The sequence below is a fragment of the Zootermopsis nevadensis genome, unplaced genomic scaffold, assembly GCF_977971745.1.
Source record: "Zootermopsis nevadensis isolate Lab colony 2312 unplaced genomic scaffold, Znev_1.0 Znev_ptg000025l, whole genome shotgun sequence".
Taxonomy (NCBI): domain Eukaryota; kingdom Metazoa; phylum Arthropoda; class Insecta; order Blattodea; family Termopsidae; genus Zootermopsis; species Zootermopsis nevadensis.
In genome coordinates this window covers 11377384-11401682 of record NW_028259157.1, presented here as the reverse complement: position 1 = coordinate 11401682, position 24299 = coordinate 11377384, and the positions used below count along the sequence as shown (strand labels likewise).

General features: G+C 42.3%; 1 long non-coding RNA gene across 2 annotated transcripts; it reads right to left on the bottom strand.

Moving 5' to 3' along the window:
• Nucleotides 1-1705: 1705 nt before the first annotated feature.
• On the bottom strand, nt 1706-23912 carry LOC110833426 (uncharacterized). Of its 2 annotated transcripts, none has more exons than XR_002544207.2 (3): nt 23551-23912; nt 14322-14454; nt 1706-2121 (listed from the first exon to the last, which is right to left on the bottom strand). It is a non-coding gene; the product is annotated as an uncharacterized LOC110833426 (long non-coding RNA). The 2 variants fall into 2 exon arrangements; XR_002544206.2 differs by lacking the exon at nt 1706-2121 and adding an exon at nt 10295-11459.
• Between the last annotated feature and the right edge of the window lie 387 nt (nt 23913-24299).

Sequence of the window (24299 nt, the reverse complement as noted above, 5' to 3'; positions counted from 1 at the left end):
TTATTTATTCTGGTTTTAATTTCCTCGTGAGTGCAATTGTGCAGTTTAATTACAGAATATCACAAATTTCCGCCAATTGACTATAACTCAATCTTGCATTTATAGAGAACGTTTAGTCTGAACATTCTAAACATACGTTTTTTATGTATTTTAATTAAAAGTGCCCCCCAAGTTAACCCATTCATTACTCTTTCACTGTACTGCATGTGTACGAAGGGGAAGTTATGGGGGGGGGGGAGTATATAAACAGATGAATTAGTATGCCGGAATGTTGACATTTATTATTGCACGTTTTTCAACATAAGAGCGTCAGTGTCATATTATTTGGTCAAAACGTACGTCACTGTTATAGTCCTATACATATTTCTCCTCCCTCATCGAAAGAGTATCGAACTCTTCGGCAGAATTCGATAGCAAATGCATGCTATAAATTAAATATCAACCGACGCCATATTTCTTAATACCCTGCGTACAAAGACAAAATATGACGGTCTTGCGATATTTCCAAAATGAAAATAACTACGAATTTGTTAGTACGTAACCAATTTCTCGTTTCGCGACAGTAAATTGTAAAACGTTAGTGCGAAATGCCATAGTCACGGTGGACTAGCGGTTAGAACGCTGGCCTCGGGTTCGATTCCCGGCGGTGCCCGAATTTATAACTTGTGTTGGGCAAGGCCGTGGTCTAGGCAACACGGAGTTTTCCTCCCGGGGCTTCCCCGGTTTCTCCGTGGCATCCCAACACACACAGAAGAAGGCAATGGCAAACCATTTCTGGATCATCTGCCAAGAACGTATATGAACAGGTCCCAGTCCGAGAAAAGGATGGAAGGATCCTGTTCATATGGACCTGTCGTCAGACAGAACACTAAATAATAATAAGATGAGGTGGTCTAGCGGTTAGAACGCTGGCCTTGTAATCCTGGGGTCTCGGGTTCGGCGGTGCCCGAATTTATAACTTGTGTTGGGCAAGGCCGTGGTCTAGGCAACACGGAGTTTTCCTCCGGGGGCTTCCCCGGTTTCTCCGTGGCATCCCATTCACACACAGAAGAAGGCAATGGCAAACCACTTCTGGATCATCTGCCAAGAACGTATATGAACAGGTCCCAGTCCGAGAAAAGGATGGAAGGATCCTGTTCATATGGACCTGTCGTCAGACAGAACACTAAATAAATAAAAATACGTGCGAAATGCGACACAAATTGAGGCTTTAGATGAAATATGGCTTGTGTGTTTAAAAAGTAACATGACAACTCCAACTATAGTCTCCGAGTTCTGAAGACACGAGTTCATTGCCAACCAGATCAAATACTCGTTTTTCTTTCAGTTCATCACATAATTCTATGTACAACTTAGAGACAATAAACGGCGAGATGAACAGATTACATTTCTAAGTTTTGAACAAAAATTGAACATACCGCACATTTACTTCAGGAAAATCCCTTGGGTAAACAATAAGATGGCTACCAGACTACTCGACGTTATAACCCAAAAACAAAGATTTTCATACTCGCCGCCATGAGCACCTGAAATCTCACTAATAAATTTCGACTTATTTTATTTTTCTATCTGATACTCGAATAGAGGGATTGGTCAAAATTCTTTAGCGAACTTTGCTGTAGTTTAAAACTTTCGCTGAGTACCTGAGTCTTCACTTCAGACTTACGACTGCTTCGTATCCGAATTTTAGCGTCCTTGTGTCCTTCATAACTTCCATGAACCATGGCCGTGAACATAAATTATATACTCAAATGAGGAGAATCATTTAAAACGTACAAGGGAGCGATTTCTGAATCTCATTTCGTCTGAGAACAGCAAATAAAATTGTACACCACTAATCACTGAAGCGACAAGACTCTCTACACTGGAAATTTCAACATTTTTTCCCCTCGATAATTTTTTAATATTCTATAAACGCAGAACATTTCCAATGTACAGAGTTTGGGTACTTGAAACTGCACTGGTTCTGAAGAGCAGTTTACAGAACTTCCACTTACGTTGGCCTACCACTTCGAGTATTTCGACCAGGTCGGTGCAATCGGTCTCCTGGCTAGAGAACACGCTTTCTCAGTCAATTGGGTCCGGCTGTCCTCTGTGATTTACAGTGACAAGGGTCGTGTTCTAGAACAGATTTGTCGTAGTTCTCTCATTTTCCTCTCCTCAGAATAGCGTCTAATAGCTCACTGGGTTTGTTTATTCAAATAAAGCCTTAGACTCCGAAATTATTAAAATTTAATTTAATTTTTTAACCATAATATTTTATTGTGAAATTTTTAAATATTTCTTGCTTTAATAATATTTAATAGCAGGGTTCATCTATTGCTTTTATTTTAATTTAAATTTTCTGTCCCTGATTCAATTTACGTGATGTTAGGTCCTTTGCTGTGAGTTAAAACCATTATCATTGTAATATCGTCATTAGAAGTACCACAGTACTTTGTTAAAGTGTTATAATTAACTTTCCGCCACTGTGGTCTAGCGGTTAGAACGCTGGCCTTGTAATCCTGGGGTCTCGGGTTCGATTCCCGAATTTATAACTTGTGTTGGGCAAGGCCGTGGTCTAGGCAACACGGAGTTTTCCTCCCGGGGCTTCCCCGGTTTCTCCGTGACATCCCATTCACACACAGAAGAAGGCAATGGCAAACCACTTCTGAATCATCTGCCAAGAACGTATATGAACAGGTCCCAGTCCGAGAAAAGGATGGAAGGATCCTGTTCATATGGACCTGTCGTCAGATAGAACACTAAATAAATAATATAATTAATTAATTAGCCTATTACTTCAACTGATTCTTATGAATCTATCTATTGTATTGTCTGTTTGAATTCAGAACTAACTTCTGAAGCTATGGACCACTCTTAATAAAAATCATAACAGACCTCTATTTTACACATAAAATGTGGGCAAACATCCTAAGAAGTTTGCTTAGTAGTTTTCAATAAACACAGAACACTTCCCCCGAATTTATTCTGCCCTTAATTTCATCTTCAACGTAATTTTGATTTGTTACCGTCGTTACGAAATATTTGAACTTTGCCATATTTTAAAAAAAAAACTTACTGCGTTTGTATACTGACTCTGTACTGTGGTCTGCTGAACATATGACCACAAGACATACATATTTTAGAGTAGATCCCAAACGCCAAGCTCTGCCCAGTAATTTTAGAAAAATAAGTACGCAGGCAGTATATTAATTTTACAGATGTGAAACATGACTGGTTACCACCGAACTGAGACGTCTGATAGCAGACACTACCGAATTGTCCCAGTGAAATGAGTCACTCCATGCAAAATCACAGCCAAGCAACCGTCAAGTGATCATGCTCGGAGCTAACTATTCGCACTGCTGGAAACTTGATGAGGTGTGAAATCCCTTCTGACACAGAAATGGATCCGCTCCGGCAGTTGGGTGTAGGACGAAAGCGGAGTTGAGAGGAGACGAAGTCTGGCACTTGTTTACGTGCTCGCCTTAACATAATGGAATTTAAATTATGAGCATTGCGCCTTTGTGTGTGCATGAATTCATAATCTAACATTGAAGAAGTTTGATGAAATTGTTATAAATTACTCTGTTATTCTGGTTTGCGACACCGTGTAGACTCACAGATACATATAAATCCATGAAGATGGATACAGTATGTTTCTCCGAAACGCTTGTATCTATCAACGAGTATAGACGGCCATTTTGTTGATGCTGTTTGAGGAAAGAATGACTTTTTAGAATGGCAATCATACGGAACCCAATGCAGCTTTACTGACTGTTGAAGTGGATGGTTCAAACAGTTACCGCTCGAATGTACGGATTCAATCAATAAAAATGGTAATAATAATGCTCCATTCTTGACAAGTATAAAACTGGTTTGATGAAATATGGTCGTTTTAAAACAGGAAAGTGACACACACACTGAAATTGTAGGAAGCCATTGTCTGAGACAAACTTCATTCATCATTTAGAGTTTTAAAGGCTACCTCAAATATGACGAATAGCCCAAAATTCAATCTTCCTGTTGCAAGTAACCTGAGTTGAAATCATTTACCGAATTCGGGCCCGGTCTATTGTTAGTGCTGAGGTATTCCTGCCTCAAGAATCGATTCGCCACGTTCCTCCTCAACGAAAATATGCAGACTGTTAGCTGCTAATCAGAAATTCTATTGGAAACTACCTTCGAGCCAGGTCCAAGTGTAAGTTAATGCAAATATAATTCATCATTTACCCTACCTTATAAGTTCTTTCAAAATTTTTACTAACATTCACGACAGCTCTTGTCGATGTTGTTCTCCTGTAGGTGGATACAAACGTTTCGTGAAAAAACACTGCCTCACGCCAAGACAGTCTTCTGGGATGCTACGCCGTGTAATCTGGTAGAAGTTTACCGACGTTTCAGAGGCGCTTGCTATATGGAGCTACAACCAATAAGACATTCATCTTCATCAAATCTAAAAGTTCTTGACGATGGTGATGAGTCATTTGAATAAAAATCTTCTTGGATATTATCCATCGTCTAGTCAATAAAATATAACGACGTTTCGGAGATGGGGCTCTATCTCCGTCTTTAGGTTCCTACTCAGTTGGGCCCACTAGATAGAGCTATTCCCTATCTCCGGACCGGAGATAGGGAATAGCTCCTGAAGACGGAGATAGAGCCCCATCTCCGAAACGTCGTTATATTTTATTGACTAGACGATGGATAATATCCAAGAAGATTTTCAATCATTCATCTTCATACTCGCTACAGCGATAATCTGAAATCCTATGAGGTCATCGCTCACAATACTGACCTCGAATAACGTTACAGCAACTGGGAACGCGGAATACGTTTGTCATTCCTTTCGAGTGAGCTACACAGTTCCTCTGAGCTCCGGTTATCGTCGAAGCAAGCTGTTGACGTCACTGCCCATGTAGTGGTGTGAAAAATACAGTCAAAATCTGTATTTATTCCAAAGAGCACGTCTTTCCAATCTCGTCATTATCTCGGCGTCTTAAACAAGGATGGGGACTTCGTCACGCACTGCGCATGGTCTGTTCAGTAATGCCACCCCCACAAAAAAAAATTCTCCGCCGTAGGCACAGTATGAGTAATGCATGTAACAACGTAAATCAAGCCGTAACGAGCCAAGCCAAAGGAACTGAAGGCTGGCATCAAGTTTTCTAAATATATACACTAACCACGACACACGGGCGAAATGCTGGAACGGGACAAAAAAAGTATCTTAGTATCCCATAACAAAACTGTAATAAAAAGGGGGTAAATTCGATTTTGGCCCACATACTCAATCAAATCTCTCAACTGTCAAAGAAATGCATTTGTGGCATGAGTCGACGTAATGGCACGACCGTCCGCGGTGCCTCATGCCTACAGAAGACAGAAACAATGAGGGATTACAAGTTTGGAACAAATGAGACACGCAAACAACGGATTAAGTCGAAGCGGTAGGTCGGTTTGACAGAAAATTGTAATTCTCTCATCTCAGTGGAAGGCCAAACTCAAATGTATCAGGAATACCAAAATTATGACCTGAATATTGTGTTTTAGATGCTGAGCGCACTTTCTTAAAGAAGTTACTTGTACAAATAAAGTTTTCATTCATAAATTAATTCACTTTCGTCTCTTAAATTTATAATTGTGGATAAACGGATGGGGGGGACGGATAAATTCATTTTATAACTTCATGTCAAGAATGACGATAATATATTATTATTATTTATTTAGTGTTCTGTCTGACGACAGGTCCATATGAACAGGATCCTTCCATCCTCTTCTCGGACTGGGACCTGTTCATATACGTTCTTGGCAGATGATCCAGAAGTGGTTTGCCATTGCCTTCTTCTGTGTGTGAATGGGATGCCACGGAGAAACCGGGGAAGCCCCCGGAGAAAAACTCCGTGTTGCCTAGACCACGGCCTTGCCCAACACAAGTTATAAATTCGGGCACCGCCGGCAATCGAACCCGAGACCCCAGGATTACAAGGCCAGCGTTCTAACCGCTAGACCACCGTGGCTAATTGATAATATATTATCATAACATAGAGTACAGAATCTGATGTGAAAAAGAAATTTAGGCGAGATATTTCTCCCATTTTAAATATTCCAGCTCTGTGAGGAGTTAGCAGAACTTGCAAATCGTCATATTTTTCGCTCACAACCCCATCGAGCGTTGTTTTGCACAGGCCCGTCGGTGGACACCGTATACCAGCGTTTCAGCTGATAAACATTAACGACAAATAACAATACATGAGGGGACCCCGCTTGAAATAATTCACAGATATTGAGGCATGTGACATGGTAAACATACAAACTAGCCCTCGTTTCGTCTTTCACTGCTTCATTATACTGACCATGCCCTGAAAATCAGTGTGTTTGATAAATCATACATATTTCGATTAACATGTTTGCATTCGCTAATTTCGTTTCTTCATTAGCTGTTTTGGAACTCGATGGTGTATTTGATAATCTAACAATGCCTTCCAGCAAACGATGCCTAAGGCAGCGTGTCGATTAAAATGGCTTATAAATGGATAACAGAGAAGCACAGAAGCTGGATTAAAAGTTCCGACACGAACTTCGCGTCTCAGCACGCCTTATCGTCATATTTAAATTTGAAGATTGCTGTCCGCTGGGTTGTTGCGCCGTGCAGTCTGGTAGTTGTGGACACCTGCCAGACTCACAAACGTGAAAACCTCAAATCCTACGTATTTAAATTTATCTAACTATCCGAGATCTGTAACGTGACTAGATACGGCCGTCGGCTTCTTATTCACAACCTGTGCAATTCGCCTGAGCTGCAGTCGCCACCTAATAACTAACTAGATGGCTTACCGAACCCGAAGGTTCATCACCGAACTAACCAAAGCCCTCCACCGGACCCTGTCCTGGGCCAACAAAATCCAGTCTCCTTCAACTCCTATCTCCCATAGATCCCGCCTGAGATTATCCTCCCATCTACGTCTAGGTCTCCCCAGAGGTCTCTTCCCCTCAGGCTTCCCAAATAGTGGACCCAACCAACTAGATGGCTTATGAAACCCGAATGTTCATCACCGAATTAACCAAAGCCCTCCACCGGACCCTGTCCTGGGCCAACAAAATCCAGTCTCCTTCAACTCCTATCTCCCATAGATCCCGCCTGAGATTATCCTCCCATCTACGTCTAGGTCTCTCCAGAGGTCTCTTCCCCTCAGGCTTCCCAAATAGTGGACCCAACCAACCAGATGACTTACGGAAACCGAAGGTTCATCACCGAATTAACCAAAGCCCTCCACCGGATCCTGTCCTGGGCCAACAAAATCCAGTCTCCTTCAACTCCTATCTCCCATAGATCCCGCCTGAGATTATCCTCCCATCTACGTCTAGGTCTCCCCAGAGGTCTCTTCCCCTCAGGCTTCCCAAATAGTGGACCCAACCAACCAGATGGCTTACGGAACCCGAAGGTTCATCACCGAATTAACCAAAGCCCTCCACCGGACCCTGTCCTGGACCAACAAAATCCAGTCTCCTTCAACTCCTATCTCCCATAGATCCCGCCTGAGATTATCCTCCCATCTACGTCTAGATCTCCCCAGCGGTCTCTTCCCCTCAGGCTTCCCAACCTAATGCACACCTAAAAGTTTCTGTTTCTCCCAGTGGACATCTTCATGAGAGCGCTGATGTCAATGTCCGGCTATTTATTACAATGGCGGGATGGCTAGTTCCATTTATCGCCACGCAACTTCAAACGTATCCCTTGTAGGTGACGTTTCGTGACCATTTGATAAAATAAAATCGAAGTTTGTGTATTTCAGCATTCGCAAATTAAAATGATTGTCTACTTTCTTTGCCTTCGTAACAAAACTTTGCCGTTGAGAGATCCAATTCATTACCGTTTTCAAAACTTTAATTTCTTCGCCATCATTTTGTATGGAAGTTGCTGTTCAATTTGACTGCCCGCAAAATGCATCAGTCGATCTCTGTCTCTCTTTCCATTTGAAATTGTCTTAATCTGGAATCTAAACTCAGCACCTGGGGACTATAACAAAGAGTTGCAAATAAAGTATGGAAGAAAAATCACAGCGCTGGTGAAGGTAAAGAATGCCCTTCATTCCATTACGAACGAGCAGAGGTCATCGATCAGGTGGGTTTTGGAGGTGGGGAGGGGAGGGGGCGATCTCGTTGAAAGTGGTAGCAGCTCGGCAGAGACGGCACGGAGTCGGGATTTCTGGTCTGAGTGAGGTAGTCTGAGTTGGAATGAGTTTCAGCTCAGGATAATTGGAAAGCTAGCTTCAAACCCTTGCTCAAGAAGTAGAAAGACATTGTGCCAAACAGGACAATATATTAGTCTACAATTACTTGGACCTTCAAGACTTTAGGGGAAAAGAATAAATGAAGACGTCTTTCAATACTAGGAGAAAGTCATTTTACTTTACTTTATGGAGCTGACGTAGTGTGAGGATCGCTCAGCGTCTTACAGGAATACCAACGCGCTGAAAACAAACAGGGACGTCCCACTCAACACAAATCCCAAGGAAATTCGACAAGCTCGTGTTAAGGAACGCCTTGGTTCGAATGTCGACGGGTACTCTACCCAATTCAGACTCTGCAGTTCAGTATTTCCATTATTATTATTATTATTATTATTTAGTGTTCTGTCTGCCGACAGGTCCATATGAACAGGATCCTTCCATCCTTTTCTCGGACTGGGACCTGTTCATATACGTTCTTGGCAGATGATCCAGAAGTGGTTTGCCATTGCCTTCTTCTGTGTGTGAATGGAGTAATTGTTGGGATGCCACGGAGGAAAACTCCGTGTTGCCTAGACCACGGCCTTGCCCAACACAAGTTATAAATTCGGGCACCGCCGGGAATCGAACCCGAGACCCCAGGATTACAAGGCCAGCGTTCTAACCGCTAGACCACCGTGGCGGTAGTATTTCCATACGAGCTACAAAACATCTCTTAAAATTGGCCACGATCACTGCACACCTGTAAATTATAATTGGCCACGTACAACAATCTTCAAAATCTCCTATTCAAACTTTCATTACCTCTTAACATGATTCAGCATTGTTAATAAAATAAAATTAAATAACCAATATCATTACTGAATACGACTGTCTTGAGAGACGTTGCGCCATGTAATCTGATAGAAATTTACAGACGTTTCAGAGGTACTTACTGCTTCCATCATCAAGGCGAAAGACAAATATTCATATCCATATAAAACAACACTCAAAACTATTCAATTCATTAAAAAAATAAATGTGGTAGGATTTTACGATACTAACCTGTCAAACAGATGGTCTAATAAAGTTGAGAAACAAACGCGAAGCGCCACTGTTATGAAAGTAATCCTATTATCGTGCATATTTCTAAAACGGGAGGCAAAGCCGATACCGGAGAACAATAATTTCTGTTTACAGGTGGTAAAATGTTATGCCATCCTTCTGATATTCGTTCATGAATGAAATTATTGATAATCACCATAGAAAGTCCCGCTTATGTTACATATTATAAATCAAAAGTTTTATCGTCTAAAAATATTACAAGGACATGTTAGATTTTGATATATTTACATATTAGCTATTTACAGAAATAAAACATCTTGGATTAAGTTAGTAAAAAGCATTGTATACGAGTTTCATTAATTTTATTTAATCTAATCTGCTTCCAAACAAGCGTTAACATTATTTAAAGTCTCATAAACGAAATACCTATTACATTCCGAATAGGTAAGCGTGTTTAAATGGGCCTAGCACAGTTAAATTTTACAAGCGCAGAAGATGTAATTCAATACTTGAGGTTCAGGTACTCTTTCATACAAATTATGTTAATTCACGTTAAAATGTAATGACGATTTAGCGTAATTATATCATTAATTTACAAGCCAGCATTGATTTGTATAAATATAAATGTAGGGAAAATAATTACACGAATAATATTAAAATATAAAAAGAGTCCATAATGAACTTTGACATTTACCACCCCACTCAAGATCCTCGCCCAACTTTCCCAGCGACATTCCAATCAGTCACCCTGGCGATGTTCTTCAGAGTTAAGACGCAGTGCCTACGAGGTGCGATCGGAAAGTTTCAAGACTGTGTCAATAGAGGGCGAACCGGATGTAGTACGAGCTTCTGCCGCTAGGGGGTGCGGCCTACATTCATAGTGAATCAGTGTGCCAGCCGGCATCATCGAATTAGCATTTGTTTCTTAGTTAACGGGCGTTTTGGTAGTGCATTACACCGACCCTCCTGCGATTTCGGAATGGCGTGTGCATCAAATTTTGCCAAAGACTCGCCAAAACGGCTACGGAAACCTATGAAATGCTAAAGCAAGCATTTGGGGAGTCCGCAATGGGTCGTGCACAAACGTTTGTGTGGCATTCACGTTTTAAAAATGGCCGAACCTCTGTCGATGATGACGACGAGCGTTCTGGACGACCATCTTCGAGCACAACGCCCGAAAATGTTACGAAGATCGACGTCGTACCATCAACGACTTGTGCGACATTGTTGGGATAGGCTATGGGACCTGTCAGCTGATTCTAAAGGAACAACTCCACATGCGACGCATCCTGTCTGAGGACCAGAAGCAGAATCGACTTCTCGTTTGTGAGGAGCTCAAAGATCTTGCAAGAACCGACCCCAACTTCCTTTCTAAGCTCCGTGTGACTTCTTGCTCTTCCCAAAGATGAAAATTCAGCTAAAGGGAAGGAGATTTGAGACGATAGAAGAGATTCAGGCAGAATCGCAGATGGTGCTTGACAGGCTGACAAAGAAAGATTTCCAGGGATGCTTCCAGGCTTGGCAGCGGTGCTGGGATCGTTGTGTTCACTCCCAGGGGAACTACTTCGAGGGTGATGGATGAATTTAATACCTGAGATAAGTGTACGGGTTTTTATAGGCGCAGTCTTGAAACTTTCCGATCGCACCTCGTATCTGGCTCACGATAATTGCGCAAAATTTGTGTGCATTCATGAGCAAATCGCATTCTTAATCTCAAACATTACTTCTCACTGAAATCGTTTTCTGCTGTTTTCTAAAACACGATATTGAACAGACTGCTGCCATCATCAGGAACACTTCACGGAGTCAAAAGAAACGCATTAATAAGGCTGGATGGTTGTGTTCGAGAAATGGTGGACATTTTCAGTGCCTGCTTTAAAGGCACGGTGTCGGTTCCTCCTAACAAATACAAGCTAAAGAACGACTCATTTGTGCTGTCGCACTGATGTTAACAAAAGCCCGCAAATACTGTCGTAGTCTCGGTTGCTTCTCAAATGTAACTCGACGTATAAACAAGTCGGGTGACGAGAACAAACAAGAATCATTAATAACTTACGCGAAGCGAAATTCAGACAATGCTCGTTATTAATGAGTTAAAAGCAGTGTTCGTATCACCTCATCTGTAAGACACAGAAAACTTATTTGCGGTGTTTTTTTTATTCTTTTAGAATGTGGTTGCATTCGTAGGAGCAAGGCATAAATCTGGAAATGAAACACAAAGATTGGCTTCAAAATTCGGAAGATCAAGATAACAACGTAACAAATTACTTCATTTATACTATTCTTCCAACACTGTCAGTGTATTTAAAAGAATAAAGTTACTACGGACGTAACCCGTAAGATATTTGAAGCAGAACACAACTTCGAAGATCATCGCGACTTTATCCTACACCTACCCTAAAGGACCTCACTATAATCATACAGACAAAAAGTTTAACAATCAAAATCCCCTGGATTCGAACCCAGGATATTTGGATATTTCTCAAATTCTTCTAACACTGAAGCAGGATGTTAAATCTGACTTCGCTCGTCTCGTCTGTCTAACCGAACACAATCGCGGAATCGTCTCGGTTTCCCGAACGGAGCTAATGTGAGTCGTAGTGCCATGTGACACGTCACAGCACAACTGTTGGCAACACCAACGACAGGTCTCTCTGCCCCTATAGTTGATGACGTCACAACAAAGGGAGCTTTCCTGACGTACCTAGGAGGAACGACCATGCAACCTCCTAAATACTTCTGTGCAGGATTGAAGTTTCAAATGAGTTATACGAGGTGCGATCGGAAGAAGGTTTCCAGACTGTGTCAATAGCGGGCGAACCGGATGTAGTACGAGCTTCTGCCGCTAGGGGGTGCGGCCTACATTCATAGTGAATCAGTGTGCCAGCCGGCATTATCGAATTAGCATTTGTTTCTTAGTTAACGGGCGTTTTGGTGGTGCATTACACCGACCCTCCTGCGATTTCGGAATGGCGTGTGCATCAAATTTTGCCAAAGACTCGCCAAAACGGCTACGGAAACCTATGAAATGCTAAAGCAAGCATTTGGGGAGTCCGCAATGGGTCGTGCACAAACTTTTGTGTGGCATTCACGTTTTAAAAATGGCCGAACCTCTGTCGATGATGACGAGCGTTCTGGACGACCATCTTCGAGCACAACGCCCGAAAATGTTACGAAGATTCGGCAGGCCATTCACGAAGATCGACGTCGTACCATCAACGACTTGTGCGACATTGTTGGGATAGGCTATGGGACCTGTCAGCTGATTCTAAACGAAGAACTCCACATGCGACGCATCATGACAACGCGCCAGCGCACACCGCCCTCAAAGTTCGGCAGTTTTTGGCCTCAAACACCATGGCCGTCATCCCGCACCCTCCTTATTCGCCGGATTTAGCTCCGTGTGACTTCTTCCTCTTCCCAAAGATGAAAATTCAGCTAAAGGGAAGGAGATTTGAGACGATAGAAGAGATTCAGGCAGAATCGCAGATGGTGCTTGACAGGCTGACAAAGAAAGATTTCCAGGGATGCTTCCAGGCTTGGCAGCGGCGCTGGGATCGTTGTGTTCACTCCCAGGAGAACTACTTCGAGGGTGATGGATGAATTTAATACCTGAGATAAGTGTACGGGTTTTTATACGCGCAGTCTTGAAACTTTCCGATCGCACCTAGTATTAACAACGCAAAAGATACATAAAAAGAGATTCGGAAGGAAGCTGTCATTGCACGATTTCACATAACGTCCTGTAATTCGGTTAAACCGACCAGATCATTGCATCGATCTATAACAGAAATGGAGATGGAACACGTCTCTAACACTGAAAATAATATTTGTTAATATTACTTTAATATCGGCGATAAAGAGAGGAAGACAGCTTCTGCTTTGTTATGACTTTTGAAGCACTCTGTATTGAAATCTCTTAAATCAGGGCCTATTCTTTTTTGGAAATAAAATTCATGACATGGAATCTGAGACTGCACGAAAACTTTCCTTTTTTCTAACCCACAAAAATGTAATTTATGATCCAGTTAACGTGAATACATAATGATTAGTAAGCGTGTATAGGAGCTATATGAATGGGTAATAAGCGGTTTTAATCTCCTTTAGGTGGAAACGGAAGTTACGGGCCACTTGAAGCAGGGATCAACTAATAGCTCGAACCTGAAAGGGTAGCCCACGGGCACTGGCCTGATGTTTAGACTTAATACGTCCGAGAGTGGCAGTGGGAACGCTACAAGCAACGTTAACTCCCAAGGCACTCTCACCATCCTTTACTTATTGCGGACAGGAAATCGATATCTCGAACCCAGAAGAGGATGGCTAATGGATCATCTAAACCTGTTCTCCCTAAGTTACTATCACTCAGTAGTTCTTTACTGGCATTTATTACACTTTCCCCACACTCTGACCCAGTCCATTAACACGTGTGCACGACTTTACGCGGTTTCCGTACGGCGCGAGGAAAACCTGTTTTGTTTTGTTTTTAATTCCAAAAATGCAACAGGTCTTACAATGACACCACTGCGTTAGTTTATAAATATTCATTAAATTGCAACACAGCATTGAAATTAAGGTACATAAAGGCAAATCCGTGCTATATGCCCCACCCATCTAATTCTCAAATCAAGGATGATAAGACAGGAGAGATATACCGCGGAATATTTTATTTTATTTAGTGTTCTGTCTGACGACAGGTCCATATGAACAGGATCCTTCCATCCTTTTCTCGGACTGGGACCTGTTCATATACGTTCTTGGCAGATGATCCAGAAGTGGTTTGCCATTGCCTTCTTCTGTGTGTGAATGGGATGCCACGGAGAAACCGGGGAAGCACCCGGAGGAAAACTCAGTGTTGCCTAGACCACGGCCTTGCCCAACACAAGTTATAAATTCGGGCACCGCCGGGAATCGAACCCGAGACCCCAGGATTACAAGGCCAGCCTTCTAACCGCTAGACCACGCAAAATTTTAAATATTTACGTTATATTATTATTTATATGGTGCATTATAAACATTGCAGGGGTTAATTTCAAGTCAACAACAAATGCATGATACTTTACTTACTGCCAGTGTTGTACTTCTGGTCACGTCACGTGGTTTTGGACATCCCCACCGCCGTCAGAATCACATATCTCTCACTTCACTTGTCAAATGGAGTTATTTACTGTATATATTATCCTTAACGAGGCTAATAAACCTGTGAAAGAGGAACGCAAATGTAAATATCCCACAGAATGTCGATAATAAATCTGCGTCAATGACACCGTTTCTTGAATCCTACTTTGTAACACGTACTTCGTTCAAATATTTGAATGCGATACTGATTTCAAATTTGCACCGAAGAACAGGATAAATAGCAGTTAATGCAGTACATAAAACCCTACTAATCGTGAAGCACGAGTTCATCTCTGAAGATGAAAGCAGTAGTTTCATTCGAAAAACTGGTTATCTGTCTACGAGTCCTCACAGCGTCGCAGCCTAGAATAACATGTCAGCTATGTACCTACGTATAACTAACTAACTAACTAGAAGGCTTACCGAACCCGAGGGTTCATCACCGAATTAACCAAAGCCCTCCACCGGACCCTGTCCTGGGCCAACAAAATCCAGTCTCCTTCAACTCCTATCTCCCATAGATCCCGCCTGACATTATCCTCCCATCTATGTCTAGGTCTCCCCAGAGGTCTCTTCCCCTCAGGCTTCCCAAATAGTGGACCCAACCAACTAGATGGCTTAGGGAACCCGAAGGTTCATCACCGAATTAACCAAAGCCCTCCACCGGACCCTGTCCTGGGCCAACAAAATCCAGTCTCCTTCAACTCCTATCTCCCATAGATCCCGCCTGAGATTATCCTCCCATCTACGTCTAGGTCTCCCCAGAGGTCTCTTCCCCTCAGGCTTCCCAAATAGTGGACCCAACCAACCAGATGGCTTAGGGAACCCGAAGGTTCATCACCGAATTAACCAAAGCCCTCCACCGGACCCTGTCCTGGGCCAACAAAATCCAGTCTCCTTCAACTCCTATCTCCCATAGATCCCGCCTGACATTATCCTCCCATCTATGTCTAGGTCTCCCCAGAGGTCTCTTCCCCTCAGGCTTCCCAAATAGTGGACCCAACCAACTAGATGGCTTAGGGAACCCGAAGGTTCATCACCGAATTAACCAAAGCCCTCCACCGGACCCTGTCCTGGGCCAACAAAATCCAGTCTCCTTCAACTCCTATCTCCCATAGATCCCGCCTGAGATTATCCTCCCATCTACGTCTAGGTCTCCCCAGAGGTCTCTTCCCCTCAGGCTTCCCAACCAATATCCGGTGTCCCATCCATGCGCGCTACATGCCCAGCCCATCTCATTCTTCTCGACTTAATCAACCTAACAATATTGGGAGAGGAGTACAGATTTTTAAGCTCATCACTGCTCAGGAAAATTACATTTTCGTGCTGTGAGTCAGTTTATTCCAGAAGCTTCTTAATTGCAAATCATGAAGCCAGTTTCCTTAAATACCTCGAGATATTTGAGTGAAATTGTCGAAAGTGACAGACCGGAATAAAACGCATGCAGAAACAACACCAGGTCAGGAGTCAAGACAGAATTTGGGAGTTTGCGTCGCTTTCCTAGTCGCCTCACGGTCTGGGAGCTGTGGTTACGTTCGGAGTGAGGTGTTTCCCCATTGTTACAGAAACTCGGTCCCAGCGGAAAACAGTGGTGAGATGAGAGAGGGAGGGAGGGAGGGAGAGAGAGACAAAGATAGCAACAGTGATAAATGAGGGGTTGGTGTCTGAGTCGTGGTTTCCAGTACATGAACCACGTGAATCTGCAAGCTCACAGCCACAAAATGGACCTGCCATGCATCTCAACCGGCTCCCACAGCCTACAGCTTCTTATTACGTTAGTCATTCATGATTTAATTACTTCACCGGCCGCATATTATTTAACGACAGCGAATCATGGTGAATGCTGTTATACAGAGTCGCTTAAACAAGTGACGGAGCAGTGCCTTCGGCTTCAACATCACAAGTTGAATTACTAACAGAATCCGAACAAGTAGCAACGCGTATCGCCACTCGACATTTATTTTATTTTAATTAGTGTTCTGTCTGATGACAGGTCCATATGAACAGGATCCTTCCATCCTTTTCTCGGACTGGGACCTGTTCATATACGTTCTTTGCAGATGATCCAGAAGTGGTTTGCCATTGCCTTCTTCTTTGTGTGAATGGGATGCCACGGAGAAACCGGGGAAGCCCCCGGAGGAAAACTCCGTGTTTCCTAGACCACGGCCTTGCCCAACACAAGTTATAAATTCGGGCAATTCGCCGGGAATCGAACCCGAGACCCCAGGATTACAAGGCCAGCGTTCTAACCGCTAGACCACCTCATCTTATTATTATTTAGTGTTCTGTCTGACGACAGGTCCATATGAACAGGATCCTTCCATCCTTTTCTCGGACTGGGACCTGTTCATATACGTTCTTGGCAGATGATCCAGAAGTGGTTTGCCATTGCCTTCTTCTGTGTGTGAATGGGATGCCACGGAGAAACCGGGGAAGCCCCCGGAGGAAAACTCCGTGTTGCCTAGACCACGGCCTTGCCCAACACAAGTTATAAATTCGGGCACCGCCGGGAATCGAACCCGAGACCCCCCAGGATTACAAGGCCAGCGTTCTAACCGCTAGACCACCTCATCTTATTATTATTTAGTGTTCTGTCTGAGGACAGGTCCATATGAACAGGATCCTTCCATCCCTTTCTCGGAATGGGACCTGTTCATATACGTTCTTGGCAGATGATCCAGAAGTGGTTTGCCATTGCCTTCTTCTGTGTGTGAATGGGATGCCACGGAGAAACCGGGGAAGCCCCCGGATGAAAACTCCGTGTTTTCTAGCCCGCGGCCTTGCCCAACACAAGTTATAAATTAGGGGCACCGCCGGGAATCGAACCCGAGACCCCAGGATTACAAGGCCAGCGTTCTAGACCACCGTGGCTCCCACTCGACATACTTGAATTTATTAATTCGGAATTCGCGTTCAGAAACTTTAAAAACATGGCGCTAAATTTCAGTAACTTCATCCCTTTTGTGAGGGAGACACTTTACGGAGCTTGGCAAATTTTGTGTCAGACTGCGTTTCAACTTGTACATACTGAGCATTTTGCACAATAATAAATTTAATACCAGCTCACTGATAAAATACGGTAAGTTCTTGACAAGAACATTAGTAGAAACTGAACAAGATAAAGAAAAACAGGTTAAAATAATTAACACTGACAGCGAAATGCTGTAATACTTCATTTTACTAAAGGAGTTTAATACTGACTTAGAAACGAGACTGACATATTCTGTGCACTACATTTTCATATATTGGATATTACACTGCTATTACTTTATAAGGGATATACTGGACTTCGCCTGAGGGAGTCCGGTTACACGTATTCTGAAATTACGACCTTGTCATCAAAGCGAAATCAGAAACAGGAGGTTCGTAATAATGAAGCACTTGTAAGATACTAGTTTCCACATATTAATATTAACACAGGGTGATCATATCGACTACATTTGTCATAGATCTGATGATTGAGACAGCAAGAACCTCTGAAACGTCGATAATCTTGTACAAGACTACACGGTGTAACAACCCAGAAGACAGAAATCTTTATCTTTACAAAGTCTGTAGAAATTTGGCACTAGACTTGTATGATAATGAGGGGGGGGGGTTGGAGTATAAATCCGTCATCTGTTTAGCGAAAATGTGATTTTAGTATACGAATAATAATTAAGCATTAGTTATTTCATGGCATGACATAAAGGTACAAAATCACTTAAATTATTTGCGTAAACAATTTTCCTACGCATTGGCAATAACACCTACGCCCTCTCGCCACGTCGTTCAGCTACTCTAATGTTCCATGGCGGCTTCATCTGTTTTTATGATACCGCATTCTTTTACAACGCAGAAGCCGGCCGGCCAGCCCACCGGAGAACACGGAACCTCTGGCAAAGCCGCAGTCCTGTATAAAGTATTACAGTCGGACAGGTCAGCCCAGCGGAAACGTTTGGAAACAGCGTTTGTTATATTCCCTGACTGCATGAAAAATTCTTTCAGACTTCATGTGGAGAAAGTATTACGCATTCTGCTAGGAAATTCGGATGTACGCGTAAGTACTGGAGATCAAATGGAAATTTTTTTGTTAGGATATCAGAAGCACGTGGATATACGCTTAATTCTCTTCCAGAATTCTTGTACCCCACATTTCAGCTTTGTCAGTGCCTTGAATATCCTGACGCTAAATAATGACGCTGTGTCAACTGAATTCATATGGCAGTCATCGTGTGATGCTTCTGACTTCGGTTTTTGCCAGCAATGAGTTCGAATTACTATTACTACATTCGCAGAATTTTATAACTGAGCTACATAATTCACCATAACCATTATCTCCATCGGCACCATCACTATTTACAAGTTCTTGCTGTAGCAGGGGCTTGTATTAATTGTTATACAATTCATAATTTCTACAGATCACGTACTTATCTCAGGCAGAAAGTAAAGTTGTGGCCCCTGTGCGCCGTGATCACGCGGCAACTTCTCCGACTCAACGGTTGCTCATATTGCCTAAACAAGAATTATCAGGCGTTTAACTTCCCACAGCAATGGCGTGATGTTTCGAAATTATTGCAGAATTTTTAAGCGATTAATTACTGGTTAGAGGGAATAATAATATTAAAATGTGTATTAAGGAAGTAAGGTACGCGTGGATCGGGTTCATCTGGCTCAAAACAGGGACCAGTGACCGATTGGGTAATGAACCTTCGGGTCTTATGAAAGGCAAGAAATCTCTTGAAGAGCTAAGAGTAATTAACATCAGCTTTTCAAGAAGGATTCTACTCCATAGAATTAGTCAATAATTAAAATTATTAATTAAAGTATACAAAACAATAATTTTCCTATTGTTTTGTATGGGTGCGAAACATGGTCTCTCACTCAGAGGGAGGAACACAGATTGCAGGTGTTTGAGGAGGATATTTGGGCCCAAGAGAGAAGACGATGGGGCATGGAGAAAACTGCATAATGATGAGCTTAAAAATCTGTACTCCTCCCCCAATATTGTCAGGGTGATTAAGTCGAGAAGAATGAGATGGGCGGGGCATGTAGCGCGCATGGATGGGGCAAGAGGTTTGCACCGGGTACTGGTTGGAAAGCCTGAGGGGAAGAGACCTCTGGGGAGACCTAGACGTAGATGGGAGGATAATGTCAGGCGGGATCTATGGGAGATAGGAGTTGAAGGAGACAGGGTCCGGTGGAGGGCTTTGGTTAATTCGGTGATGAACCTTCGGATTCAATAAGCCATTTACGAGTAGTTAGTTAGTGACTGTACAATTTTCCAACAAATCGAAGTTACAAGCCGTGCCTCATCGCTCACGCCAAGGTCCCTCCCCTCTCTTCCCACCTACTGGAAACGCCTTAAACTATTCGAAAACTCTGCAGCAGCACATTTCTGAGGCTTGCTGTTAACTAGCCCACATGAGTTTATCAATCGAAGCTGAATTTAGTCTCTCTGTGTGTGAGAAGATTTCAATTTGCTAGACAAGTAAGCAGAACTTAAGAGGATTTCACTAGATTATTACATTATGCCTCCCTCCGTACAATCAGCGTCATTATTCTATCAAGGAAAACGTGATGAAGTTATAATCCACGTTCACTTCTTTTTAAGTGAGCAATTGATTCGTGAGGTATTTCTGGAAGGCAGTGGCTCACATAATACCAGCGGAGAAATTATAACCAAAATATGATTGCTGATTCACATTATATATAATTTATCAAAACCATGGCTTTAGGCTTTAAACATTTTATAAACATTTAGATACAAATCCTTAAACTTGATTTTGGAGGACTTTACTAAAATTATAAGGATTGCTGTCTTATTGGATTTAGCGCTCTGTAATCTGATAGATACTCTTATTAAAACAGGTCAATATTTATCGGATTACGCGGTTCTACGTCCCAGAAGACAGCCATCCTCCTACCCTTCGCATTAAATATTCCTTACCGCACTTCGTAAGTCGTTTAAGACAATGTCCGGTCGTCATACAACATCGACGCAACTTGATTACAAGGAAGCCTGTACAATTTCAATTATGCAAACTCTCTGCTCGGATTATGTATCTGGAAATACCCACTAAGGAATTCAAGTTTGTAATTTTAGCACCAAAATCGATACCGATTGAACGTCTCGTCCTACTTGGCTAAGGGATTAGCCCTGACCTACTCTGGGTTCTAATCCCACCTGGGTCCTGCCCCTTCCTCCCCTACCTTCCCCTACGTGCTCCTTGTTAATATCTGACGTCTCGTAACGAGGCAGATAGTAAGTGTCTGAGCTGGAATCTCTGCCCAAGCAACAAACTTCTCATTCCCCAAACTCGAATGTCAATTTGAAAACAACTACTTTGTTGTCTTTCTATTTGCATTCTCAGTATTTAATTCTGTTTTAAATTAAATGGAATCCCCCAGTCTCAAGATAAAGTTACGGAGAGAGAGAGAGCAGTTTCTCTCTCGTTCCATCTTGAAATCGCGGCTAAGCACGTAGAAAAATTATCGGGGTTGAAGGAAAGTCATTCCGCTATCATATCATATTTATTTGTGGTTTACTTAAAAGTTGTCGGTAGCTGAATTAGGTAGCATTCAAAGATCGACGCGTAACAACAGGGGCGTGGAAGCTGTCGTGACTTAAAATAATTTACTAATCCGGCATTTTCCTGGAGGGATTGAGGAAAATCCGTAAACCTATTTTAAGAAAAGACGGTCTCTGGGCTGAAATCTGAACCCGGGACCTCTCGAATGTGAAGCATGATGATAACCATTCGAACGGAATATGTAGTGATTGGGACATACATATCCCACCTTAAATGTTCCAAAATATAATTACTACAGAGTGAGACTTATTTTAAAAAGTATTTTCCTTGTCCGAACTGAATTTCCCCACAGAATTTTCATGCGAAAATTTAAGTTCCGCTATTGTGCTAAACAAATGTCATAATCAGTCCACTCATGTATGTTAATGAACTTTCGGGGTTCATTCGGCCGGTTGAGTAATTATCAGCTTTTCGAAAGACATGACACCACGCGGTCATCCAGTCAGTCAGGAACCTACATTTAATGAGGAGCCCCTTTTTCTCTCCGTTACGTACACATTGAAACCTACACAAAAAGCAGTTTTCATTAAGCCTCTGAAAAGAATATATATTCGAGTGAAACTGTCCTAGAACGTATTAAGACATTTTACTTGAGTAAAACCTTCCCTTGTTTCGCAGATTAGTTTCCTTCTTTGGGGGGGGGGGGGGGGGGTTTGGAAATTAATGCTTTATTATGGAAGTCACGAACGCCTTCTCTTAATCCACTAACTTCCACCCTTCACCGGGACTTGCAACCCATCACGACAGATTCTGGCACAATGACCCTGCATTCCCCTAGATCACAAATCGAAAACATCTACATATCGTTCATATATGTGCATGTTTTACCTTACGCTAAATTATCTGCATAATGATAGTCACATGAAACCCTTATGCTACTTCGAGATTATGACAACTCTAGCAATTCGATTTTTATTAATATTTCATGGGCGTCATTTATCGTCTTGGTTTACTTCAAGGTCATTTGTCTCCGCCCGGTCAGAGTGAGCGCTACTGCCGTTCAATGGCTGAAATCAGACACAGCCTCTTCAAGCTAATTTCCCCATGTATGAAGCCTAAAACAAAACCAGTTTCTAAAGCGTCGCTTTCTAAGAAGATCCAAGACATTGCGTGATACAGCTTCGTCATAAACATTTATAAATTACTAAAATAACATGTCAGCTAAACGATAACATCCTTAATTCGTACTCGGAGCGTACGTTGTTGCAATCTCATCGGGGACACCGAGATTTTTATGCTTTTCTTAAACAATTCCTGGCAAGTTCCTTTATATTTTCTATAAATATATTACTTCTGCAGAGACTCCCCATATTTTCCAATTTGTCGAACATAACCCTCATGTCACAATGTGCTATATAACATCTACAACTGATACAGTGTCATGAAACTTTTCCTCCTCCATTTTATTTTAATACTGTTTGAATTCCTTCTTCCACACCAACAAACACTGATAAACTGAGTACAATTCCCACCGTAAAAATTATGATTTACATTTGGATAAACCAGGAGATACCAAGTTACTTCATATAGCTTTTAAGAGACAGCAGAACAATACGAAACTTAATATAAAGATCAATAATGTGAAGAACATGTTTCTTTCTTGGTTTGACTCTTACCGGTGATCGGATAAGATGGAAATCCATACCACAAAAAATCAAAATTCAACCATTTTGAAGTCGTGAGGAAACAGAGCGTGGAATAAGAAAGCACAAAAATAATTTTCTAGAAGCTCCTAAACGTGTTTCTATATCGAGTCGAAAATCACTGGAGCATCCTTTGGGTGCTGTGCTCTTGGAATCGAAGGAGTGGCCAGAACAGCATCCTATCCATATCAAGTCCCTACCCCTCTCTTTTTTGGCTCTTCGCTTTGCCGTGGATAAACTACAGAATCCCAAGTAGGTGAATTTCCCTTCCTTTAGTGGCCGGATGCACCACATTACCGAGCTCGTGTGCAAGTTCTCAAAAAACCTGTTTGTACAAAACGCGCATTAAACTTATCAAGTTCGCGTCGTTGCGTCTGCCCACAGCACAGCTGAAAGAATCGACAAACACGCGTTCTTCGCTTACGATAAAGCGTAAAGAACGACTAACAAGATTAGAAAAATGACATTAAAAGAGTGTTCTTAACGAATCATTGTTTACTCTAACGTGATCCGAAGTCACTGCTGAGCAACGTGTTCCAACAATGAACTCGGTTGAAACTGTTGCTCAAGTGCCTTTAGGTTACTGTTGCACTAAAATGGAGTGGCACGTCATAAGGTATACACAAAGCAGTAGTTCAGTTTAGGTCACAATCTGAATAAACGAGGTCTCTCCAGTCTTATTATTGAGACTCTGACGTCCTTCAAGACCGGTGTGCATACACGTAACAAAACCTTCAAGCCGTATTACACACATCCATGAATCTAGTCTAGCAGATTCTCTGTCCGAAGCTTACGGAATCTCAGTTATAATCATCGGCCGCATTCACTACTGGTCTGACATCACTGATACTTTTATGAACATTCTCAACTTTTAAAACTTGTTTGATTACTTACAATTACATTATGATACAGAATAACAGGCTTTTCCAGAATACATAATAAAACATTAGAGTCTTTACTTACATTTGATAAATTCTTATAACAACGAGACCTGTAACAAACCACTCCTTACTACCTTCAACTGAACACAAACGTGAATTGGCAGTTTCTGTCACAGATTACTACGTCACTGTCCTTACAAAAAGCACGGATAATCTCTGCAAAGCTACTGAAAGAGGTGCTGCATTCATGTGAAAAGCTGCCAACATTCAGTTCTGGTGTGTCCATGTAATACCTTTTGTTGTAAAGGTAAATTTTCGAGCCTTGTAATCAGAAAGTACCCAGTTCAAATCTTCCTACAGAGGTTCTTTATGACTTTATGCGAACTATAATGAACATAAAAATTATGTGTTTGTAAAATGAATTGGACGTGAAAAACGAAAATTAGTGACAAGAATAAACACTAACTAACTAACTAACTAGATGGCTTACCGAACCCGAAGGTTCATCACCGAATTAACCAAAGCCCTCCACCGGACCCTGTCCTGGGCCAACAAAATCCAGTTTCCTTCAACTCCTATCTCGGATAGATCCCGCCTGAGATTATCCTCCCATCTACGTCTAGGTCTCCCCAGCGGTCTCTTCCCTTCAGGTTTCCCAACCAGTACCCGGTGCACACCTCTTGTCCCATCCATGCGCGCTACATGTCCCGCCCATCTCACTCTTCTCGACTTAATCACCCTCACAATACTGGGGGAGCAGTACAGATTTTTAAGCTCGTCACTGTGCAGTTTTCTCCACGCCCCATCGTCTTCCCTCTTAGGCCCAAATAT